Source organism: Meles meles, chromosome 1 (assembly GCF_922984935.1).
Source record: "Meles meles chromosome 1, mMelMel3.1 paternal haplotype, whole genome shotgun sequence".
Classification (NCBI taxonomy): Eukaryota; Metazoa; Chordata; class Mammalia; order Carnivora; family Mustelidae; genus Meles; species Meles meles.
The window spans coordinates 28413113-28421071 of NC_060066.1; the positions used below are offsets into that span (position 1 = coordinate 28413113).

General features: G+C 35.9%; 1 non-coding gene across 1 annotated transcript; it reads left to right on the plus strand.

Annotated features, from left to right (window-relative positions):
• The first annotated feature begins 7529 nt into the window (after positions 1-7529).
• Positions 7530-7601, plus strand: LOC123928765. The gene has a single exon (XR_006815806.1). It is a non-coding gene; the product is annotated as a small nucleolar RNA SNORD56 (small nucleolar RNA).
• The last annotated feature ends 358 nt before the right edge of the window (positions 7602-7959 follow it).

The window sequence follows — 7959 nt, forward strand, 5'->3', positions numbered from 1 at the left end:
CATTAATTCATTGTATGATTCATTGTATGTATCAAGAGTAATCACTTACGTAAAGAAGTTTCTTAGGTAATGTCATGAATAGTCTGACTCCTTTGTTGATATTTGACTATTGGCAGCTTTTAAGCCTCATTTCCCCTCTGTCTCACATCTGGACAAACTGATTTCAAAAAGTCTAGGTATTCCTGCTGTGGCACTAGTGGGAAATTCAAGACATGTGTGGAAACACTCATACTGATCCCATATCCAAACTACCATAATATCTCCAAGCCAGTGTGCTTTTCCTTGGTCTCTCAAGCCATTTTGGGATCTGCCTTGCTTCCCCAAGAAAGCCTTGTTATGTGAGTAACAAACTTTTTCATACTCTCTTACTGTTTATGTGACACCATCAGCCTTAACATCCTAACCAAATTTTTGATGGGGGTCCATCCTGCTTTTTCAGGGTGGTCTACAGTAGAAAAGAGGTTCCATGTGTTTTTGGTTCATGATGCACTTAATGTCTTGGTAATATTTTTCATGACATTTATTAGTCCCCTAACAAAAAATTCTAAGAGCTCTATTAAGTAGTTAATAAACACCTTAATAAGTATGAATATTTATATCCTAACAACTTAATAGTTATTTGGAAAAAATACACATAAGTGAAAGTAGTTTGCAAAGCAGTAGCCAATAGCTTTTGTGTTTCCCTTAAACCTAAAATATCTGAAAGTGCCTCTGTAAGTTCTTTAGAGAACCCCTGGGCACCCATTCAATATGACTTTAGCAGATGAATACAGTGCTAGCCATCCATCTGATTTCAGCTCAGCTGAGGTTGTCATTTCTATGTGTGTCACCAATATTATATGTCAATCTTTGTGTCTTCGTTTTGCTTTGCTTTTGTACCTCGGGGCTTTTTCCTAAGCCAGGGAATGCCACATAGACCACATCTATCTATAATATCAATCAATCTATCAATCTATAAATTCAGGAAGTAAATGCTTACGGAGGTAAATGTCAACCAAAGAAAATGGGGATTGAACAAATGCTTTGGACTTTCCCATCTTTAAGGATATGAGTCTGAGGCACATTCTACAATGTTCCTGGGATGGTACCCAGTGGAACTGAGTCCTAGTTGTCCAAAGGAAAATAAAACAGTCCTTAAAATTTTTTCTTCTTTTCCTGTTTCATTGCCCCACTCCCTCAATCATGGTCCCTGGAATAACCTTCCAAACAAGATGCCACCAATACACAAATTCTTAGCTCAGGAGAAGTTATAAATCTTCCAGATAAAGCAAAAGAGCATAATTTTGTTGATGACATCTAGCTCCTTCCAAATGCCCATATACATGTAAGAAATCATATGGAATTTAATGGAAGGCTCTAGATTACCAGTATTGGGTTTCCATTTATATACTAGATGGATCTTGGATAAGTGTAATACTGAGAAATAGTAAAAATGTGCATTTGGTTTTTGACCCTGTTTCTGAAACAGAGCCCCTCCCCAAATCCTTGTAATTTCCTGGGTGAAGACAATAAAGGAGGGATGCCTGGATGGCTCAGTCAGTTAAGCTGCTGCCTTTGGCTCAGGTCATGATCCCAGGGTCCTGGGATTGAGTCCCGCATCAGGCTCCTTGCTCAGTACGGAGCCTACTTCTCTCTCCACCTCTGCCTACCACTCTGCCTGTGTGTGTGCTCGCTCTCTCTGTCTCTCTCCCTTTCTCTCTGACAAGTAAATAAATAAATAAAATCTTTAAAAAAGAAAAAAGACAGTAAAGGAGTATCCTATTATTCAAAAAAGGCACTTTCAACCACATCTGAATACTGAATTGATTCTTGATGGACTCTTCAGATGTAGAATAGTTATCTGAGGAACCAAACATGTGATTAGAGGATTGTAAACTTCAGCCCCATCCAAACCTCCAGGGAGGGGAGAGGGATTGAGGGCTGCATCATTCACCAATGGCCTCTGAAGTAGGCGTAGTCTTAGTGGACTGAGCCCTTAACCTGTGGAATCTACATTAACCCTTGGTAGTTAGTGCCAAAATTGAATTTAAGTTGTGGGGCACCCAGATGGTATCCACAAAGAATTGGAGAATTGCTTAGTATGCAAAATTCACATATTTGGTGTCAGAGTGTTGGGAATAAGGAAAAAAAATTTCCTTTAGTGTACATCAATCACTCTAAGTCTTATTTTTCTCATCTCGAAATTGGTGGTAATTGAATTTGTCTTATCAGGTCGTTTGCAGGTGTCAATGAGATGCCTGTGAAAAACTAGTGCAGAAGCTGACTTATATTAATTCCTCAGTGTACATTAGCTTGTTATTGTTAAATGAACATGACTTGGAAGTGGTCTTTTAGTTTCTGTGTGTACAGCTTACCATTTATATATAAACTATACCATGCTGGGGTAACTGCATTTTCTAGCTGCATTCTTATTGTGTAGGGGTGTCTAAGGCAGGGGCAGGAGGGCACTTTTTTTGTTGTTTCAATGAACAATTTCACTGATCCAGGCTGAGAAAGAAATCTCTGATATATCAGGTATTATCCACTCAAAAGTATAAAAAATAAGGCAGCTCATGAATCTGATCTAATAACAGCAAAGCTATCCCCATCCATCCTTTAAATGTGGATATTCTAAGTGGAAAAGATTTACAATTAAAATTATGGAAATTTTGTCTGAGAAAAATATTCTGAAGTCTATTGAAACAAAGTAGAAAAGTGAGAAACATGTGTAGCCTTTAAGGTCTATGGCACCACAAACTATGAGTACAATATTTTTCTTTCTAAATAATAATATACTTTGGCATAAATGTATTCATAAATTGACTAAAAGATTTGAAACAACTGTTCTGACATTTTTAGATTTCATTTTAATTGTCCAGAATTTTTAAGCTACTGGGGCAAAGGTTAGTCTTACTTTTTGCTTGATTTATCTAAATAATTATCTCAATTTTCCACTTCATTTTCTGCATGTCAATATAACCTTGGGCTATTTCTTTAAGGAGTTATTTGACATAGTGTGACTTTTCTTTCCGCCTTTTAAAATAGAATGTGCCACATTTGTGCTTTCATAGTAATAAGTGAAGTGAAGCTTTAGGAATTAGGCAGTTAATATAACTAAGTTTGATAAATGTAATTAGCTAAGCTGGGTTACTGACAAATTTTATTTTATTGCAATTCAGAGAAGTTGGCTTTAGCAATCTGAGTTTCACACATCAAGCTTTCTTGCAGACATTTTTCCCTATGATTACTCCTAGAGGTTACTATTTAAATGAAAACATACTGGTGGATGTAATAATCAATGCTTTTTTTTTTTAATTTATTTGACAGAGAGAGAGAGATCACAGGTAGGCAGAGAGAGAGGAGGAAGCAGGCTCCCTGCCAAGCAGAGAGCCTGATGTGGGGCTCGATCCCAGGACCCTGGGATCACGACCTGAGCAGAAGGCAGAAGCTTAACCCACTGAGCCACCCAGGTGCCCCTAATCAATGCTTTTTATCCATTTTTAAATTTATTTTGTTTTAACTTGAAGATATGTATGGTTTTACATTTGAATGATGCCTTAGAGTTTCAGAATAGCTTCAAGGCAATAACTGATCTAATTCAATACTTTACCTACTTTGGTGGAGCAGACACTTATGGTGATGATTTTCCAGTTCAGAATTGCTTCCTCACTTCTAGACATAAAGCCAACTGTGGTAGAATGATTAATTTCCCCCAATCTTTATGTCCTTACTGTTACAGAATTGGGTGTCCAGGCTCTTTATAGTTTTACATTGGAGTGCCTCTCACTAGAGTACACAGAATATATTTCCCTATCACATTTGTGTTGCTCTTGGCCATAGGATTTGATTTGGTCATTAGAATGTTAGACAGTGTGATGAAAATAGATGTTTTAGATGTGGTTGGGTAGTTTGGTTGGACTCTTTTAATTTGCCATCTTGTACTTCTGCCATCTTTATGAGAATAGCATATTCTTTCCACTAGTCCCAGAACAAGATATATAGAATAGAACCCTACCAGACTCACAGCCTGAAGCTAATTTTATCCTATCCATTGAGCAGAGAACAAGAAAAATAAATATTTGTTGTTGTAAACCAGAGTTTGGTATTGTTTGCTGTTCATCTTTAATGTAACAGAAAGCTGACTAATATAAATTTATAAGATTGGGATTTCAGTGGCAATGTATGTATTATGAAACTATCTCCTTTCTTTGATGATTGTTCTAGGTATGGAAACTTCACTCCAAGCAAGGCTTAGCACCAAAAAAGAAAACAAGAAAGCCATAGGTGCCATTTAGGTGTCATCTATTATAAAAGTTAGCAACTTCGCTGCTTACCATATAGCACCATACACATTTCTATCCACATAAAACCAAGAACCCCACACAATCAATGACAGCCACACATGAAGAGAATATTACAAAAGAATTAATTAATTAAAAAACCTGAGGACTTCTGCTTCTGATAAAAAGGAGTAAAATTTTTCTTTTTCCCCAAGTAAACACAAATAAAATTCCTGGATATTATATGTAAAACCAACATAAGAAGATTCTGAGAGGTGGAGAGAAGGCAGAGTGACTAGAGACATCAAAACTTGAGGAATGGCACGATTATTAGTTCCTAGTTTTTCTTTTTACCTCATATTTCCCAGACTTGGGATAGAAGAATCTGATACCTTAAGAACACAAGACATACAGACAAAACAAACAAACAAACAAAACAAACAAACAAACAAAAAACCTCATACAAAAGTCTACATCTTTAGCCAAAGATCCAGAAAAGGGACAGACTTACAAAACAGAAACTTTTAGGGAAACCACAACAACAAAACCAGCTTTACTCTAGTTAAATAGTACAGAAAAAACCATGGTCTTACTCCCAGCCATGATAGCAGAGTCCAAGTGGTAGCTTGGATTTCCAGCATCACTGTGTTGTAATAAAGCTTCCCAGCTCCCCCAGTGGAGTAGTGTGAGGGAAGGCCTCCTAAGGAACCATGTCTTTCATCTGTACCAGGCAATAATAAGGCCGCCCTTGATTGTGTGCAGATTATGCAAGAAGACTGGATTTCCAAAGCAATTTGTCAGTAATGAGGCACTCCTCCTCCCTGCTATTAATGTTAGAAAAAGCCAAGGAGAGAAATACAAATACCGTATGATTGCACTCATACGTGAAATTTAAGAAACAAAACAAATAAGCTATGGGGCAAGAAAGACAGAGGGCCAAACCAAGAAACAGACTCTTAACTATAGAGACCAAACTGACAGCTACCAGCGAGGAGGTGGCTGGGGGGATGGGTTAAACAGGTGATCCGGAATTAAGGAGTGCACTTGTGATGAGCACCCGGTGTTGTATGGAAGTGTTGAATCATTATATTGTGCACCTGAAACTAATATAATACTCTATGTTAACTAAGTGCAATTTAATAAAATCTTTAAAAAAGGAAAAGGCCAAGGAAGAGTCAAAATTTTTACCTTTACCCATGAGTTATGAAGCCATTTTCCCCCAAGGTGTTGGTGGAATATAGGAATGATCCAATGCTAACCTTTCCAGCCAGAGGGATATCACTGAAGGCCTAATGGTGAGCCAGGGCTGTACGTAACAAAGAACATCCTTTTTTGTGCTGCTCCCTCTGCTTGTGCTCTCTCTCTGTCTCAAATAAATAAGTAAAATCTAAAACAAGACAAAACAGGAAAAAAAAAAAACCAAAAAAATTATTTGTCATACAAAGAACCACAAAGTTCTCACACTGAATGAAAGAATACAATCAAAGGCAACTAGACTGATGTAAAGGTTAGATTATCCAACAAAGATTTTAAAGCAGCCATCATAGTAATGTCACCATGAGGAAGTACAAAAAAAGTTCTCAAAATAAATGAAAGAAAATTGTCTTGGCAAAGAAATAGTATGTCAACAAACAACAAAAATAGCTGACTGAAAATAAATAAATAAAACTTAGTAGATAGACCTAACACCAGAATAGAAGTGACACAGCAAAAATATCTGTGAACTTAAAAATAGAACAACAGAAAGACTGAAAATAAAATGAACAGAGCTCCAAGGACCAGTGAAACTGTTACAGAAGTTCTAAAATTTGTGTCATTGGAGTCCTAGAAGAAGAAGAGAAAGATGTGGTTACACAAATTATTCAAAAGACTAATGACTGACAATTTGCCAAATTTGGCAAAACACTTTAACCTATAGATTCAAGAAGCTAAACAAACACAAGAATAAATTCAAAAGAATCCACACTAAGATACAGCATTGTCAAACTTTTGAAAACTAAAGACAAAAAAATCTGGAAAGCAGTGGGAGAGAAATGACACCTTACCTATGACAGGGGATTTCTCATTAAAACCCATGAAGGCCAAAGGAAGTGGCACAACATTTTTCAAGTGTCAACTCAGAATCCTATAGCAAGCAAAAATATCCTTCAGGATTAAGAGGAAATCAAGACATTCTCACAAGTTAAACTAAGGGATTTTTTCCCCCTGTGGACCTACCCTAGAAAATGGTTAAATAAAACTCTAAACAGAAAGGAAACAATATAATAAGGAAAGTTGAAACTTGAAGAAAGAAGAAAAATATGATAAATAAATTTATGGTTAAATACAGTGGACATTCCTTCTCTTCTCAAGTTGTTTGTTTTGTTTGGCTGTTGAAGCAAAAGGAATCACATTTCTTGGTGTGGTTACAAATGTATATAGAGGAAATACCAAAGATATTTATATTATAAATGGAAAGGGAAAACTGACATAAAGGGATTAGTGTTTCTATACTTCCTTGAACTGGTAAAACAGCACCAGTAGACTATGTGATTATATATACAGTATATAATATGGTCACTCTAAAAGCTATACAACGTGTCAAAGAGAAATTGCCTTAGACACTGGTTAAAAATGACAAGGAAGGACCTTTTTCAAGACTATTCCAATAGGGAGAGAGACTAATGCAATAACGGGGATAAACTGATTTAGTTCATGTTGAAACAAAAAGTAAGGGAGATTTTAAGCAATTGTGTGAGCTAGTAGGAAAGTACTGCAGGTTGTTAGGGAAAGATACAGAAGGAAGGAACAGAAGAGACAACCAAGAAATACTTCCATACAAATGCCCCTAACAGATTTTTGACAAAAGTGGAAATAAAAACCCTCCATGGAAGCAAGGTAGCCTTTTCAACAAGTGGCACGGGAGGGGTTAAACCTCTGTAGATAAAAGAGTGAACTTTGACATAAATCTCAAATTCACTACAAAACTGGATTACAGACTTCATATAAATGTAAAATGCAATATGAACAGTATACACATTTTAGAAAGAAAACACAGAAGCAAAATACCAGTTTGAGACTTAAACAACAACATAATCTATAAAGAGAAAAAACTGCCTTCATTGAACATCATAAAAATGAAAAATTTTGCTGTGTGAAAGACTCTTTAAAGAAGATGAAAAGACAAGCAATATAGTGGAATAAAGTATTGCTAGTCAAGTATTTGACAAAATACTAATATCTAAAACATGTAATGAAGTGTCAAAAATCAGTGAAAAAAAGAGGAAAAAACTATAATGATAGCAATAATTTCTTATTAACAACAGTTCCTGTAGTGAGTGTTGATACTTTGGGTCTGAGTGAAGAAAAAATAGGGGAAAAAAGGAGATTAAAGAAAGAAGAAAAAAATCTCACAAACAAATTAGAAAATGAGCATAGCCATGAAGAGAATTTTCACCAAAAAGAATATATTGGTATTAAAAAAGCACATGAAAAAATGTTCAACAACTTTAGCCACTAGGGAAATACACATTAAAACCACAATTGGATACCACTACACAGAATGGCTATCAGAATGGCTAAATTAAATCCTTGGGATAACATCAAATGTTGGCAAGGATGTGGAGAAACAAGATCACTCCTATATTGCTGGTGGGAATGTAAAATTTTGCAGCCACTATGGAAAATACTTTGAGAGTTTGCCTTTAAAAAGTTAATGTTA